An 18301-nucleotide genomic window follows, 5' to 3' on the forward strand; every position below is an offset into this window, starting at 1 on the left:
ATACAGGCTAACTTACACAAATGAATATTAAAATCTCCTAATAGGATAAACTCATAAACTAAATTGATATTCTGAGACACTGTGTTTAAAATGCTGTCTAGGTTAGCGACATTACTACCTCTGTGTTCGCTGTTCCCAGAGTTATAAAAGTTGACATATATCGTCCTGCTATTGTTATTAGTCACCCTTTCAACGATTAGGATGTTTACGGAGTCAGTATTTATCTGCCTGTAGCTTCCCTTCAGATGTAAGGAAAACATAATGGCCAAACCACCTTTGGCTCTACCCATACGGCTAGGGACGGCAGAATTAGTAAAGCAAGTGAATCCATCCCACCAAAAATTAGCGGATGTGTCTCACGTTTCTTGCAAGGCAATTATATGGTACTTAGAAATAAAGCTCAAACAGGCATTATCCTGTCGTTTTGCATTTGAGCCAGCAATGTTCCAGCTTATAATTTTACAGGAGTCGGTTGGTATCCTAGGCTCTTTTTCCCCCACCAAACACCCTTCAGCTAAGCTTGAAGATATGTCCACCTCATTCCCTTACACCTCAGAGGGGCTCTGTATTAGGACGGTGTTCAAGATTGGCTTTTCACAAACCACCCCCTGATACAATAACCCAGGGTGGTCGTTAACTAAAGACACATATCTCTCTGGTGTTTCGTAAAAAGTGGGCACACTAAGGTCTTCACCAAAATGACGTTGGCTACAATTTATTAAGGGTATATTTATGGTCTCGCTTTCTAAGACAGTTTCAGGTTTAAGTCAATCACAGTTGTTTAAGTCAGATAAAGGAGCATACCTATTCCCCATTCCGCACCCCCAATCAAAGGGGGTAGCTACCTGACCTTGACCCATGACTGAGGTGTTCCACGTAGGTAGTGGCGTATTTGGGCGTTACAGAAACTGGTAGTTTCTCAACCGTGGTATAAACCTGTTATTCCGACCAGTAGGGTCTAGGCCCGGCAAACCAGGACCCCAACCATTGACGGCTGGGTCAAATGGCATGGGAGGCCAGAAATTTGTCTCATGCGCATGATTAGGTCTTCCATACTCAAAGTTAAACATGGGCCCAAAACGGTCGTTAGGATATCGGTGTCTGGAGCCCCCTTCCCGGTTTGAGGCATTATTCGCTCTCCTAACTCTAGGGGAGTTAGAAAAAGTAGGGAGCTGAGCCTCACTATAAAAGAATTTTAAAGTGAGCGGGATTATAGAACCGCTCCGCCGTTGGGGTGGGAAGATATTAGTCAAAATGTTTGGGAGGACGTCCGCATTGGCAAAGTTTATAATCACACAATCCCCCTTAAATTTTTTAGGCTTAGACCCGATCCAAGATACCCTCCTGGTCATAACAATGTCCCTTGCTAAACTATCCATCCCTTGGTGGGCCATGTTCATGTTAGTGGTGAGCCAATGTAGTGCTTTATCTTTCAGGTCCTGTTTAGATTCTATTTTGTTTTGTGCTAAAACTGGGACATTTGCTAGTACTAGCACAACTGGAGAGGCTTCGAAAATGAATTGGGCTGAAACGTCCTCATGTATTGATCCTCCTATGTCACCGGATGTCGAGGACGAAGCGGCTCCTCCTGCTACATCCTGACTAGGTGCCATTAATGAAGTTGATGGTAGGGGGTGCTCTGGTAGGGTGGACTGTGGTGCGCTCTCATTAGGTAAAGCCTCTACATCTCCCGTCGCCAATTTTGTAATGAGGGAGGATAGATTTGCCACCTCTTCAACCAGATTGTTTTGTACTACCCCCGCCTTTTTGACCTCCGATGTTAATTTGTCCAGTTTCCCAATCAGGGGCTTGATGATTGTCCTGATTTTTATGTCGATCATATCTTGTATCCGGTTGAATAATTCATCGTCTATGATGCGTCTAGACTCTGCTTCAACATCAAGCTCCATATGTTGCCCTTCACGTCTTGGGGGTGGTGTAGCCAACTTTTTCCTGCCTTGTTGTTTCCCCCCTCGCTTTGTGTGAGATTTTCTACAGGCTCTCACTGCCCGTGGTGCGGGCTGCTCCGGTGATGGTACTTCCTCCACAGTAAATGACTGATGGTTTCGATCAGAGTCATTATCATTATTGGCAGACGAGTTTACCAAAACATGGGGATCTTCTTCGTCGCTGCCATGGTCTTGTGAGATGTGGTCTAATCTATTTGACTGGGGAGTCTCTAACGGTGTAGCCAGCATCACTGTAGATGGTGCACTTGAGGACGGGCTTTATGGCGGCAAGACTGGAGATTGGCTCAAGCCTAGCGATTGCCTCCTCTCATTATTGATCTTACTGACTTTTTGTACCACATATGAGTACATAGTATTAAGAGACTCCGTAGCGGCGGGTGCCGACTTTTTCCTTACCATATTGCCTACCAGCTGAGGCGAACGAACAATATCCCAAAGTAGGTGTCAGGATCGACAGACAAATGGCAGCGGCAGAGGGTGATGATAGGCGAACTTAAACAGTACCTTATGAATGCCAGGCTGTAAACCTCAGGGGGTGGCCTCGCCTTGCCTTCTCGTGCCTCTGAGGGCCACAGAGGGCCCACCCTTTGCCCGGGCTTCGCCCTGGGCACTCCCGCACGTTCCCGCGCAGCGGGGTTTGTTGCTTCTTAAAGGCGTCGGTTGAGGAGATTATGCGGGGCGGGGCGGTCAGGGAGAGCGGGCCAGGTGACTTGGCCTCGGGATCGCCGGGACTCCTGGGAGAGTGAGTCCCGGTTCCCAGCGCTCGCAGCCCTGTCACTCGCGCACTCGCCCAGCAGGGGCCAACACTCGGATGGGCAGCGTTGACGATGCGGGACCCGCGAAGCGGGTTCCGCGAGGTGTAGATGGATCCTTCCTTCAGCAGCAACAAATCCTCCTTCAGATAGCAGGGCAAGAGTCTGTATCACGTCCCAATTTCCTGCTGGGGCGGGTTCCTTTTCTGCTGCTTTGCGGGGCGGGGCGGTCAGGGAGAGCGGGCCAGGTGTCTTGGCCTCGGGATCGCCGGGACTCCTGGGAGAGTGAGTCCCGGTTCCCAGCGCTCGCAGCCCTGTCACTCGCGCACTTGCCCAGCAGGGGCCAACACTCAGATGGGCAGCGTTGACGATGCGGGACCCGCGAAGCGGGTTCCGCGAGGTGTAGATGGATCTTTCCTTCAGCAGCAACAAATCCTCCTTCAGATAGCAGGGCAAGAGTCTGTATCACGTCCAAACTGGAGTGTTGTTAATGTTTGTATACAGGGTTGCAGATGAATACATATCCTCAAAATGCGAGAGCCAGGCACCCTCGTCTATGTTAGGGTCAAGTGTGGTTCTGCCTTCCACTTTCCCAAGGTGGACAAGATTCCAAAAACTTTTACTATCTTTTTGATCGAGGGCCATCTTAATTTCTTGCCATCTTGCTGATTCCCATTCATTCTTTGCATTAAGGATAGTACTCTTATATGCATTCCTGGCTTCCCTAATACGCAAATGATCAGAACCTTTCAGTTCTCTCAGAAGAGTCTGCTTCGCTACCCTGCAAGCTTTCATATACCATGAGTTTCTAAGACTACCAGGTTTAGGGTTAATAGTGCCACTCTTGAAGAAGAAAGCAGTCAAAACATCAATAAGTTTTTGGTGGAGCATTATGAGTTCGCCATCAAACTCGGGGAGCGTTGATTTATCAGCCATAACACTAATTCTCTCTAGAACTGGAATAATACTCTCACACAGGTTAGGGAGTGATTCCTCAGATTCTAGTAGCCTAGACCATCTTATATGCCTCCCCCCCTCTACAAGCACCAATTTGTTATAAAACACCTCTTTGTTGTTTCCATCAATGCTGGGGCACTGGATGTCCCAGGTCATGACTAGAGGGTTATGGTCACTCTCACATCTATCTCCTACAGAAAAATCAGCCAATTTCTGCCAAACTTCCATACTGATCATAATATAATAAATGACAGAGGATTGCCCAGGCCTCTTAAAGGTCGGGCAAACCGGGTTATCACAGGCCCTCATTCAAGGTCAAAGATATTGAGGGCGGGGATTGCCCAAGTGGAGTCCTCTGCATTAGAGATCGCATTTGTGTCTCCACTTAGTGGCTCAAAATGGCAATAAATGTCACCACAGATAAAAAAATTTAGATTTTCACCCAAACCACTCAACAAATATGACAGACTAGTGATTGTTGGCGAAATCCCTCCATACCGGATCGGCCGGGAGTAGACATTTATAATTGCAAGTTTCTGCAAATGCTTGGGGGTCAAAATAATGCAGGTTATATCTGGGGAATGTGTTTCAACTCGCTTAACCATGCACCCTAGATGTAAAGCAACCCATATGCAGAGTCCCCCTGACGGCCTGCCCATTGAACCCTTAACTGCGCCCTCGCAGTACGCGACAAAGCCTGCCCTATATTTTGGTTCTACTGCCCAAGTCTCCTGAAATACACATATTTCATGGGAGTCAATATATTCCCCCCAATCTGGATGTTCAAGTTTGGACGCTAGGCCCGCAATATTCCAGGACAGTGTTTTAAAGCCAACCACATTTGGCTGCGTTGGTACCCCTCTGTAACCTTCACTTGGTGGGCTTGATATGCCTGGACATACTAGATTTACCTCTGTGGTGATATTCCCAGGTTCACCAGTTTCAGGAATGGACAATGCCTTGCTATGTCCCGGCAGTGTCAGCTAGATCCCAATAGTACAACAGGCAATTTCCCCTCCAATAAGTGTACTCGGTTTTATGCCAGTTGTTTTCCTATCATCCCTCCCAACATTACCTTGTCTAGGCTGTGGTGTCCTATAAGCATCTAGCTCGGGTGTGACCCTACATGTCTTTTTACTACCCTGCTGTGCTAAAACATTAATACTCTCCTTTATGCTCATGCTTAATGTTGGTGCAAAATCGGGGCCAATCGCATCCAGTCAATCAACAGAATCCAATACACTAAACCTATTTTAGATGGGGACACTTGCTAATTGGACACTACTTTCCCCCATTGGGCAGATCGGTCTTTCTCCAAAATGGGCCCTCCTGCCTTTATTATACTCATAGTTCCCTTAGTTCAATACATAATCTAGCGGAGTATCGAAGTAGCCCAGATCTCTTGCCTGTATAGTGGTTTTTGGACTCATGTAAAAACCACCACAGACATGGGAGGCAGCCCTTGGGTCATTAAAATTAACAACAATACAATCCCTTGGTATATTTTTTTGTTTCACCCTTACCCAGGCCACTCTTCTAACTAACAGTAACCTACACTGTGCATGGGAGGGGAGCGGTTGATTAGTCTTTGGCCAGTTTATTGTTTTGTTCTTTAGCTGCTCGTGTGTTTCCGCCTGCCCTTCTTTTAGTTCTGGGACACCCGTTAAAACTGTAACATAGGGAGTACATTCTGGGGGTAAATTTAAATGTTGGTGTACATCAACAACCTCATTAGGCCCCCTCCGTCCCCCAGCCCGCAGCATTGGCGTTGTCAAAGAACCCTCATTACCAGATGTAGTAACATTATTTGGCAGTGGGGCTACTAATGAGCCGGTACGATAATTTACAGTCGAATTAGTGCCTTGAGCTCTCCTCCCTCCCCCCTCCCTCGGAGCGGCTTGGCCCTGGGCATCACTCGCTAGATTACTTTTGCCATTTTTAGCAACTATACTTAACGACGACTCAAGCTGTCCGAGCTTGTTCTCAACTGCTCTCAGTCTCGCCAATAGAGGTTCCAAGGATGGTTCTATTAAGGCACCAATTTTTGTCCAGTAGTGATTGTCAATCTCTGGGGTGCCATTACACCTGTCTTCAGGGCCCTTCTAAGTTTGCCCTACAGATGGTGTTATTGGGACCACTAATTCATGTTCCTCAATTGAGGTGTCGTCGGGTTTGTTCCGCTTGGCTGGCTTTGAGTTCTTCCCTTTCTGGGGAGCTCGTCCTCTTTTTGTTTTCGGTATTGCCCCCTGCTCTTGCTGTTTGGATTTATCAGATTGGTTCTGCACCAGGATATAACCTAGTTGTGTGTTACTTGATCCAACTTTCAGTGATGCTCCCTGGGCCAATTCAGGACACGCGTTCTCTCGCTCCTCAATAGTACAGACACAGATTATTATGTATAATTATGATTGATATATTGAATATGGGTTGTAATGTTCTTGTTATCAATGTCATAATAAGTGAATCAGAGACACAACTTAATTCACAATAAATGGACTGTAGCAGTTGACTATGAAAGGAGCCTAGAGGACAGTTTTCACAAATGTAATAGTTGTGGCTTTGACACTAGGATAATACAGAGTTCGCTAATTGCCTAGTCCATTTTTAGTAAAAGCAGATCGAGGTTGTAGTTGAAACAGTCTTTCGTCGACTTTCATCTTGAGTCTATCCTGGCTATAATATGGTTGTTGTCTTAGTCCCTTGTCGATTTCCAATTAGGACAGATCGAGTTTTTCATATGGTTCGCGTTTTGACCTTTTTGTCTAGTGAAATCAATTCTTTTATGAGCTTAAGATAATTTAAAGATTTCTTAGATGGATGTTGGAAAGCTCGTAAACATTCATGTCATTACAATAATATTTATCGTATCTGTTTTATATGGGTTCGTTTTGCTCTTCTTTTTATGCAAATAATTTCATCACATATTTCTTTAGTTTATGAGCAATGTAAGGCCCGTCATGCTGATGGTGGGAAATCAATTAAACATGCGAGTACATGTTTTTTATGTTTATCTTTTCTGAGTCATGTGAGGGCTCAACGCGGAAGTTGACGGCAAGCTTAAAACACCGTGTTGTGAGGGTGTAGATGATTCGGGACAGCGGTTCTTTGTGATTTTGGAGAAAACTACTATATTATCAAGAGGTGAGCGTTGGTTCGGAATTTCGGGTGCACAATATTTGTAGCATGTTGAAATCGAAGCATGTATACTACGGAGGTCTTCATTTTGACGAAGCTCGTGACATTTTGTTTTACCATTTTTTTAGAGAGTATACATGAAAGTTTCGAGCATATAAGCCAGTGGAACAACAGTACTAAAGATCCACAAAAAAGGTTTTATATGGTGAGAACTATATATGGTACTTTCCATTAGTACCTATTACTTTTGGAATCGACATTTAAAATGGTCTTCTTAATATTGCAGCCACACTTTTGTTTGTGGAACTTTTCTGAATTGCCTAGCAGGGGTCCCAGTGACATTGAAGCAATATTAATTGAAACAAGGTATTAATATTTAAGGAAAGATTACCTTTAACAGGCTTTTGGCAATAATCAAATAATTTGACTATGATTTTTGGTTGCAGTTGCTTCATTTAGGAATTATCAAGGATTTCATATAAGTTATTGAGTTGGTGTGTTTCACACATAGGTGTTGGTGATTGGGTCACAGAAGTGTAGGTTGGAAATATTACTAATACTGATATTGAACATTTCATTAAGTGAATTGGTCTCATTTTATTCTTTTTCCCACAGATGTACCCCTGAAGAAGAGACAAAAGTCTCGAAATGCATTGGGTTGAAATCTAGATGTATATAATTTGTGTGTTAAAAACATTGCAGTAGATTGTAAAACAAATTGTACAAGAGCATTGTATAATGAAGTTTGTCTTGAAGTAAATATTACATAAATAATGTGAAAAGAAAATGATCAAGGTGTATGCATAATTAATCTGATTATCGTTAAAATTTTGTATTCACGTTGTTGCATGTTGAAGTACCAGTCACCCTCATAGGGGCTGAGGCACTTCTTGCCTTTGTGAAAATTGGCATTCTCCTGCCTTAGCTATTTTAGAGCCTGCAACCTGTCACTGTGTCACATGACTGGGTGTAGCTGACAGTTGGTCTTTGGTATTCCTCCTAGATAGCCACACACAATAGAGAGCTTAGGTGCTCCTGGATAGGCCATTACTGGCAGAATGACTGGCCGGTGGACCTACCCACAGCCCTACTTACACTTGAAGGCAGGTGGAGGCAGGATACAACCTGTATCCTGCCTCCACACAAAGGGATGCATACCCCCTGTAGTTAGTCTAGAGCCAGGACAGGGAAGGCAGGACACCTGTGCACTTAAAAAAGATCCTCTAAAAGCTTCTTCGACTTCAATGAAGGCACAGGTATAAATATTAAACCTCACATACCAACTCTTCGGTACACTTTTGGACCTGTGGAGACACTATTAGGAAGAAAAACTGTTGTGCTGCTGAAAGGACTGTCACTCTTCTGGACTGCTGCCCTGCTGGAATACTGCCTTGCTGCACTGCTGTTGTGAGGAATTGCTGCCCTGCTACACTGTTGCTTTCCTGCCTGAGTCAGAAGGATTGAACACACACATGAAACCACGACTCGCAAAGTGGCTCCAACGGCTAGTTTGCTGGCCTTTTGTTCAGAGTCACAGAGATATATGAGGCTCCCACCCACCTGCGCTAGCACCGAGATCCAGCTGGAGTAAGCCTCTGATCCCTAATTGGTGCCTCTGAGGTCCATTGGTGTGGCCTCGGTGAAACTGGAGTGGCATTTTTGGGCTCTCTTCATAACCTCCGTTGGGCCTGTTGACGCCAAACACTTGTCACAATCACTGCCCGCCGACACAAAGTTCTGTCTACCCAACCCTCCTCGCTACAGCATTGACGGCTTGTGGGAAGTGTCCTTGTGTAGCTCTGGCCTGACCCTGTGTAATGACAATAGTTTATTTGCACTACAGTGACTACCATACACAACACCTGGCCTGCTATTCATGCTGTAATGCCCGGCACACTTCCTTGCTGCTTGCATCCCCCTCCACCGCACATGGGACTCTTTGCACTGGACTGAGAAGGTAACTTTTCAGCGGCGTAAACCACGGAATAAACCTGGTCTCTGAATTTGACCCACGCTCCATCACAGTCGGGCTAAACTTGTGACTCAATCCTGGTCTTTGTGTTTTTTGGCACTATTTTCACTAATATCTTTAAAATTGCATATTCCCTGTTCTAATAATTAGATTTTTGTTGTTTTGGTCTTGATTTATTTATTAATATTTTTCTCTGCGTTTCGAAATTGGTGTGTGCTTTTTCTTGTGTTGAGTTTTCAGTTTATTACTGTTTGAATTGCTGCATAAATACTTCACACATTGCCTCTAAGTTAAACCTGACTGATTCTTGCCCAGCTACCAGAGGGTTGAGCACAGGTTAATTTTGGGTTTGCATGTGGCTAACCCTGACAAGCATTGTGGCCGCTGCTTGAGTAGGGTTTAACCCCCCTGCCACTCAACCAGTGACCAAGTTTCTCACCTAAGCTATTACACCGCTCCCAGATCTCCTCACTCATAGAAACATATCTTCACCCATCATTGCCAATAAAGGGTATCACTTGTGGACATTCCTTGGTTTCCCATAGCGTGGTTAGCCTTAGAAGTTTGTAAATACGCAAATACAAGTACATTGCTGGGCATTCCGAAACTACTAACATTCCCCTCTCCTGCCTGGAAATGATTGTATTGTTACTGCAGTCCAATGCCAGAATGCATGCCCTTTGAAGGGTGGAAAGATAAGTGAATCACACCCACATTTGGATGGCAATGGACATGAAAAGATTTCTCTTTGAGAAGATATTTTCCCATGAAGAAAAGAGAAAACCCTCCTAAGTGAATTCATCTTCTAGGAAGAACTTTGTACAGAGGGAACTTATGAAAAAAAAAACATTTAATTTTCTAATTAAATCCACATAGAAACCTACACCTTGTGGATTCTAGAGTTTGTGAATTCCAAAAAGTCGTAAATCTAGTTTAGACTTCCTATATTTGTTTTTGTGAACATGCCCTAGCATGTTTACTGTAAGAAACTTTTTCACCTTTGAAGTATTCATTTATTTTTCCATAACGTTGTAAACAAGTTTTTCTTGCCCATTTGTGTTCCAGAGTTAAAGCAGTTAAAATGTGTTTAAAGGATGTTTTAATGTTTCTCGAACGCCACATCCTTTGAGGGTGGTACACGCTTGAATTCTTCTGATTATAAGTTACGAAAATGGTCAGTCCAGTCTTAGAATTGTGGATATTTTAAATGCATAATGTCCACCTATTCCAAAGAAACCAGGACTTTGAAACATATTTGAGGCGTTTTCAATCCTAAAAGAATGAAGAGAGATTTGACATTTAAAGTGCTCAATGTGCTGCCAGAGCTGTACTGAATAAATATTTTCATGAGGTCACTGGCTCTGTCCCTTATGCATTTGAATTACCTTTGGGAGAAGCGGAGCATCTGTGTCAGGTAAACGTAAAAGGACAGGTGTTTTACAGCTGAGAAGCAATCAGTAGCTCACCATGGGAGGGTTCTCAAACTATGTCACGATCACGCTTCTATTAAAATAGTATGTATGTGTATTGGAAAAAACAACTCCAGTCTGGCATTCAAGACATCTATTTTATCAAATGCCAAGCTTTGGTCGCCCACTTACTTGATGTGCAGAGAGGGTTGTTAATATGGAAATCTGAACCCAGGTTAGGAGGCCACAAAGAACCCACACAACTATTGTGTATGTTGCATAAAGTTTTACATTTTGTCATAAATGCCTGAAACCAAGTAGCAGACCAGTTAGGCATTTTGAAAATCAATGGTACTTATTATGTCAGTTTGAAATTATACTTCTATTGCATAGTCTATGTTAAAAGAGGAAGGCCACATTTCTCAGAATTCCCAGGTTGGGTAAAATCAGGAGTTTCTGTCCAAAGAAGTATTCCTAGATGTGCAATATGGCGACACCAGACTTTTCAGAGCACCAAACTGGTATAGTAAAACCTGGGGCCTCATTTATGAGAAATGACGCATCACTGCGTGAAAGCTTCAGTTTATCTAATTCCCTTGCAACCATCTCTGTGTCTGCTTATTAGTATGCTGAGTGTAAATGCTTCTGATTCCTGCATTTCGGGAGCTTGACTCCTTAGCTCATGCTAAAGGATTCCAATTACGTTTTTCTGTATTCAATAACTTTTAGTAAATACATTTGCAGACTTAAGTGAAAGAGTGAAAGTGAATACAGAAATTGCCTTTGAAACTTCACTCTCAACACTAATTACTGCTACTGGTACCAGGTTTAAAAAGGCTTATCGCTTTTGTGGAAGGTCCCCACACAGTTGAACTGCTAACTGAAGTTATTTTGCAGAGTTTAGTGTTTAACACTGATGGGGCCGGATTTCACGTTTTATATATACTTAGCAACCTCTGGCAGATGGTTTTTATTTCACAAAGAGATTTTAGATAGGGTCAGAGGCTATTTTTAAAGACCAGAATGGGATAATGTGCCCCTAGTATGCAACTCTACAAAAAAGAATATCCATGGTCTTCAAACTACTAATGAATCTGAGACATTACTCCGAAATAATACCACCAAATGAATTCTTGACTGAAAAAATAAGCATTATTTTTTCGGTATTCCCATCACTCACCCAGATGGGTGACATGCTTCATCATCTGGGTCTCCTCTGAAATCCAACCTAGTGGCTATAAGGGCTACAACTTCATCATAATGGTGAAGGAGCCCGAGGATGTTTTGTTCTAAAGATAGTTTATCTAATTATCAGAAGTGAGCAGTTGAGTACATGGGGAATATATGCAGTGCAATAGTGAAAAAGTGATGTTAAAATTGGAACGCGGTGGAACCAAACATTGTATTCTTGTAAACCGTGCACATAGATTAAAAACTGTGCAATTTGACAGTTTCAACAAATATGTCTCTATGGTATTCAAATGGTCAACATGTTTCAGCACATTAACAGCAAGAGTAAGCCTTGTGCATTCATCAGGACCTATAAAAATGATACGCTACTGCAATAAAGTGAAACAATTATATGTGAAATAATTGCTGCTCACCATACAACCTGATTGTTGGTAGAGCAATATACGAATTTCTCCTCAGTGATACTCAAGTCTCCTCGAGAAATCTGGAAAAATACAAATATAAAGCGGCATCTTATCTGGAGAAAAATCTCATATTCTTATTTACAAACAGTGCAAGTGGCACGATTTTGCCACCTAACACACTTTCTTGTAGTAACCAAGTTCACCATTCTTACCTCGAATATCTGAGGGAACTACCTCTCCCCACCTGGCAACAGCTCAGGTAAACAGGAGGCACCGCCCTAAACGGGAGAAAAACAGAGCAATACATCATATTTATAATGCTCCGTCACACCCTTATGTCTTCTGTCTCATCACAATACTTTGTAACACACACAAATATAAATACCTGAACATTTAAAACATAGCAGACAACTTGCACTATATCTTTTGTAGTGCACTCATATGTACTTTCTCATTCTCTACATTTGATAAAAGGAGATCTTAATGGTCAGTTATTCCTGATTGTCATGTTACGTGAGCCAAAAATAAGCCAAAAATAACTCCTTCTGCCTCTAGTTGGTATGTCAACTTACTAGAAGGACAAGTGTGTATAACCAAGTGTACCATGCTCGTGATGCATGCATGCCAACAAAAAAAACAAAAATGTATATACACATATACCTCTTGATATCCCTTTTGACTCCGCTACGATATATTTGAAACAATATTGATGTATGTTTCTCTTAAATAGAAGTTTCCATGATTATCGCAGCGTAACATTTAAATGATAATCGTGTCACTAATCAACCGTAAATCGCTATTTTGTCATTGCGCTCTTTACTCTTCCATCGCGTGAACAACCGTGCTCAAACGGCTAGACATTCTAAAAGCCATAAGAAGACTGAAGGAAGACTAGATCTTAAACTCCAGAGATCACGCGCTTGCCTCATTTACTCTCCTATCCATCGGTACCCCGCGGCGGTCATCCCGGCTGTCGGGGAGGTACGGGGACTAGGCTGGAGCTGACTAATATCTCCTATGGAAGCTCTCTCGTTTCCGGGTGCGCATCGCGCTGACATGCGCGATGACGTCATCCCATAACGTTTCAACTATCGGGAATTGTAGTTTTATTTAGAAAAAGGAAAGAAACGTTATGTATGGAACTACAAGATCGACTGCCAGTCATCAGTGTATATTATTTCAGCGCATAATGCTACTTTAGAGATAAAAAAAGGGGTAAAAAGGAATTATCGTTATTTGTCACCATGAGACCGCACTATTAACTTCAAATGTCTAATCATTCAGAATATTCATTAGGTATGTATGTCACCATCAATATGTAACCTCTACTATGGCCTTATGTAAAAAACCTATGTGTAGGCGTCCCCTATATAAATAAATGAATGGCAAATGGCGAGATGATGATTATTACTCGTACATGTATGATAATAAAATAAAGTGTACCAGAAGCGGGGCAACAAAACTGTTCAAAGCCAATTATGTCATGATATCAAAGCCCTCTTCTGTATTGTGTGAACTATATATGTTATATAATCTGAACCACCACTCGAGGATGATGGCTCTCAGAACCAAATTCATATATTTTTTTCTGGCTAGATGCACCTTATGGTAAAAACAAGTTAAGTGCTATCATATGAATGAATTCCGTTGGTGCCACTTTTATTGCAAAAGTAGGTACAGCCTGATTACTTATAGCATAACCCAGGGTATAACTTCATTCAATCCTATTCTGTCACTTTTCAATTTAACACCTTGGCTGCTATGGCTTTTCCCCTCCTGTGCTGGAAAATGCTATAGTCCATGGATCATGACGAGCTCAGCTCGTCATAAGCACAGCTCCAGTGTGCCTCATGACGAGCTCAGCTCGTCATGAGCAGGGAAGGGGTTAAAGACCCATTTCTGTTCTTTCAGTAACAGAAATTTGGAGATATCAGTGATGTGTCTCGGGATGTATGGGTGTTCTAGCACCGTCCATACAAAATAATCATGACGGTGATTAGCCTCTAGAAAATGACTGGTTAATTTGGTAGCTTGTTTCTTTCACCTCACTGTGTTCATATGTTCCATTATTCTCAATTTAACTTTTCGTGTGGTCATACCCACGTAATTCAGCTAGCATGGACATGTGATAAGATATATCACCTTTTCGCTGTTGCAATTGGTGAATTTGGTCTGGAGCCAGGGTTTGTTTGTTCCTATGTCCACTGACTTAGATGTTTTTGTTTGTGGACATACTCTACATGAACCACACGGGTAATGTCCTTGTACTGCTGGAAGGCTCCATAAGGTATCTGTAATCTGGACCTTAGCAGTACGAGGTCTAGTATGCACAAGTTTATCCGGTAAATTGGTTGTTTGTTTGAAGGCAAACAGTGGTTCTGGTATAGGGTCTCCTCCAATGTTCAATATTTTCCAATGTTTGCGCACAGCTTTTTGATTTCAGTAGATGCTGTGCTAAAAGTATTCACAAAAGTTAATCTAGATGTTTCTTCTTTGGAGGTAGTGTGTTCTAGCAAGGCTTCTCGGTTGTTGTTAAGTGCTCGCTTTGCAGAACGTCGTACCAATTTGAGGGGATATTTCCTTTGTATTAATTGTGATGTTAGGTTGTCTGCATGTTTCTGGAAACTCTGTATAGTGGAACAGTTCCTGCGAATACACAAAAACTGGCCGTAAGAGAGTTTATCTTTCAATGCCCTTGGATGGTGGCTCTCATATCTTAATAAAGAGTTCCTTGCCATCGGTTTGGTGTAGAGTTCTGTCTCTAAACCTGTTGGAGAGGCTACAATCTGTAGATCAAGAAATGCCAGTTTCTGTTTGTTGATCTCTATTGTGAATATAAGACATTCATTTCTACTCTTAAGCCAGTTTAGGAAGCTATCAATAGTTGTTATGTCTCCTCGCCAGACAATAAAAATGTCATCTATATAATGCCTCCAAAGGCGTATGGACTCAAGGAAAAGATTGGAGGTACTGAGTACATGCTCCTGCCCGAAGCCATGAACATAAAGGTTTGCCAAGCTGGGAGCGAAAACGCTTCGCATGCTGGTCCCTGAGGTCTGGAGTAGATAGTGTTCTCAAATTTAAAGAAATTTTCTTTCATAGCAATCTGTGCACAGGCCATAATGAAATGCACAGGTGTTAGTGTGCACAGATCTCTCTCTGTTAGTAGTACAGCAATAGCATCCAAGGTCTCATTCTGTGGAATGAAGGTATAAAGTGACTCGACGTTAAACGAGATGAGCACATCCATTTCTGCATTGAACTCAACCTCTGGTAGTAGTCCTAAAACATCTTCCGTATCCTGTAAGAAAGTTGGCATCTCTCTTACCATCGGTCTGAGGAATTGATCTACAAATGTAGATAAAGGCTCTAAAAGGGATCCAATGCCAGATATAATTGGACGTCCCACTGGTGGTCTAGTTGGTTTGTGTACCTTGGATAACACATGGAAATAGGGCATCACAGGATGTTTTGTCTGTAAAAAGACTGCTTCCTGTCCTGTGATCCAACCCTCACTAACTGCTTCTTCGACCATGATTGCAATGTCATTCTTGATCCTTTCAGCTGGATCTTCTTTCAGGGGACGGTATGATTTTCTGTCTCCCAATTGTCTTAAGCACTCAGCCCATAAACTTCTGTATCTAAAATTACAATAGCACCGCCCTTATCAGCAGGTTTAATAGTAATGTTATCATCTGTTGTCAAGCTACGTAGTGCTACCTGTTCTCTATTGGAGAAATTAGAGTATTTTTTGCAGTCTCTTTCAAGTAGAGTAGTTACATCATCACTCACGGCTTGTTCGAATCTAAGTACCTGTGGTGGAACCTGATGGACGAGCGGGGTGAATGTGGATTTTTTCTTGAGACCGGTATTAGTTTCCATTCCTTCTGATGAGTCTTCTTTTCCTCTAAAGAAGAAGTGTAGCCGAATTTTTTTAAAGAAATTGGCTAATTCCCAATTTGTCTGAAAAGCGTCTCCTTGAGATGTGGAGACAAAGCCAAGGCCCTTATTCAATACAGTTTCTTCATCCGTATTGAGAGCTCTAGAGCTCAGATTCATAATCAATCCTTCTTGGCACTCGTTCCTGCTTCTCCTGGTAGTTTCTTTTTGTTGCTGCGAAGATTCCGAGGTGATGGAGGTCGACTCCAATGAACCTGAGCTCTTTGATTTCTTCGTCTGCCTCTCGGGTGTCCTCGGCCAAACCCTAAAAAAGGTTGATGGTTAAAGGTGCCTTGGAAGCCCGGTGGTTGGAAGGGGCCCATGGGTCCCATTGGTCCCATCTGTGTAGGAAATGGTGGGCATTGCCAAGGATTTGGTTGCCACCAATGTTGGTATTGGTTCGGGGGGCCTCCACGCCATTTCGATTGATAATTCCTCCCTCGTCTTTTTCCTTGTGACCCACTCTTCACAGAGGTATCTGAGTCACTTGTGTTAGACCCTTCATCTGAACTCGATGTACCATATGAAGAGCCTATTCTGCGTCCTTTGTTGTTGAATCCTGGAGCCACGTAGTTATCACTTTTGTATGGATACACTTTCTCGTGGGCGAATTTGGCCAAATCCTTTTTGAATTTTTCAATCTTTGTAAATAGGATGTTCATTTTTGAATTCATTATTTGATTTATTAGATTCTTCTTGATTTTTATTGAAGACTTTGGTGGTGATGGTTGTCTTGATTTGTGCCTCTAGTACTTGGATTTCTATTGAGATGGTGTCTGCAACGCGCTTGGCTGTTTAAATAATTAAAATGAGCCAATCTTGCGTGCAGCGCCAAGCAATCATAGGCCAATCTTTTAAAAACTCTTTATCTGTAAGAAAGAGTCATGGGGCATTAGTCACCAATAATCCTGTCGGAGCACAATTCCCTCTTAGGTATTCAGCCATGGCCATTCCATGGACAGTTGTGGGAGAGTGTGATTTCTTCAATATCAATACTTTATTCCAATCGTCCTCATTACTGTTGGTAATAGGTGGAAGATTATCTAGAATGCTAGGGTTTAGAGACAGAATGGATTGAAGTTCTTCCTCATCATATGCCAACCCCAGTTTACTGCCATGTTAGACAATCAGGTACAGCTAAGCTTGTGCACAAACATATAACAAGACAAACAAGACAGAGCTAAATCACACTTCTAGTGTAATTTGTATAAGGTCTAGAACTCTTGCTAAACCAAATAAGACTCACAGCCGTTGCTGCTCAAGAACCTCACAAAGAGACTCTAGATAGGGTCAGAAGCTATTTTTAAAGACCAGAATGGGATAATGTGCCCCTAATATGCAACTCTACAAAAAAGAATATCTCATGGTCTGTAAACTACTAATGAATCTGAGACGTTACTCCTGAATAATACCGCCAAATGAATTCTTGACTGAAAAAATACGCATTATTTTTTCGGATTCCCATCACTCACCCAGATGGGTGACATGCTTCATCATCTGGGTCTCCTCTGAAAGCCAACCTAGTGGCTTTAAGGGCTACAACTTCATCATAATGGTGAAGGAGCCCAAGGATGTTTTGTTATAAAGATAGTTTATCTAATTATCAGAAGTGAGCAGTTGAGTACATGGGAAATATATGCAGTGCAATAGAGAAAAAGTGATGTTAAAATTGGAACGCAGTGGACCCAAACATTCTGTCTTATACACTGTGCACCAAGATTAAAAACAGTGCAATTTGACAGTTTCAACAAATAACTGTCTGTATGGTATTCAAATGGTCAACATGTTTCAGCACATTAACAGCGAAAGTATGCCTTATGCATTCATCAGGACCTTTAAAAAATGATACGCTACTGCAATAAAGTGAAAAAATTATATGTGAAATAATTGCTGGTCACCATACAACCTGATTGTTGGTAGAGCAATATACGAATTTCTCCTCAGTGATTCTCAAGTCTCCTCGAGAAATCTGGAAAAATACAAATATAAAGCGGCATCTTATCTGGAGAAAAATCTCATATTCTTATTTACAAACAGTGCAACCTAATACACTTCCTTGTAGGAACCAAGTTCACCATTCTTACCTCGAATATCTGACGGAACTACCTCACCCCACCTGGCAACAGCTCAGGTAAACAGGAGGCACCGTTCTAAACGGGAGAAAAACAGAGCAATACATCATATTTAATTCTATTTAGGGGGGGATACCAACCTATTATGGGCGCACTACCTTAACTTTAGGGTACTTAGGTATAACTAGTGACAGTAATCATAAGGTGCTTCTAGAGGAAATGATGCGTATCCTACATCAAACAGCTTCATGCGAAGCAACAATAAGAACAATATCCTCTGAGCACACCCACAGTTCACACATATAGTTCCAACATATATATGGCAAGCAACTCCAATCCTCAGGAGTCGGATCAATCAATATAGTCTCCAAGGTCAATGCACAAAAGAGTCCACTTTCTGTATTTGGAGTCCTTTTAATGAATTTCAAATGTTGATTACACCAGCCAACACGTGTTTCGTCGTGCATAAATTATACCTCGACTTCTTCAGGGCTGTAATC

The 18301-nt window shown here is 42.3% G+C and overlaps 1 protein-coding gene across 1 annotated transcript in view; it reads right to left on the reverse strand.

Annotated features, from left to right (window-relative positions):
• The window catches only part of LOC147722743 (uncharacterized), a 52386-nt gene extending 34505 nt beyond the window's left edge, over positions 1–17881 (reverse strand). Inside the window, exons 1-2 of the mRNA XM_086966884.1 lie at positions 17814–17881; positions 11808–11870 (exon numbers count right to left, since the gene is read on the reverse strand). The gene's annotated coding sequence lies outside the window, so the exon portion shown is untranslated. The remainder of the gene's footprint in view (positions 1–11807; positions 11871–17813) is intronic.
• Positions 17882–18301: the final 420 nt, after the last annotated feature.

Source organism: Lissotriton vulgaris, chromosome 4_1 (assembly GCF_964263255.1).
Source record: "Lissotriton vulgaris chromosome 4_1, aLisVul1.2, whole genome shotgun sequence".
Lineage (NCBI taxonomy): Eukaryota > Metazoa > Chordata > Amphibia > Caudata > Salamandridae > Lissotriton > Lissotriton vulgaris.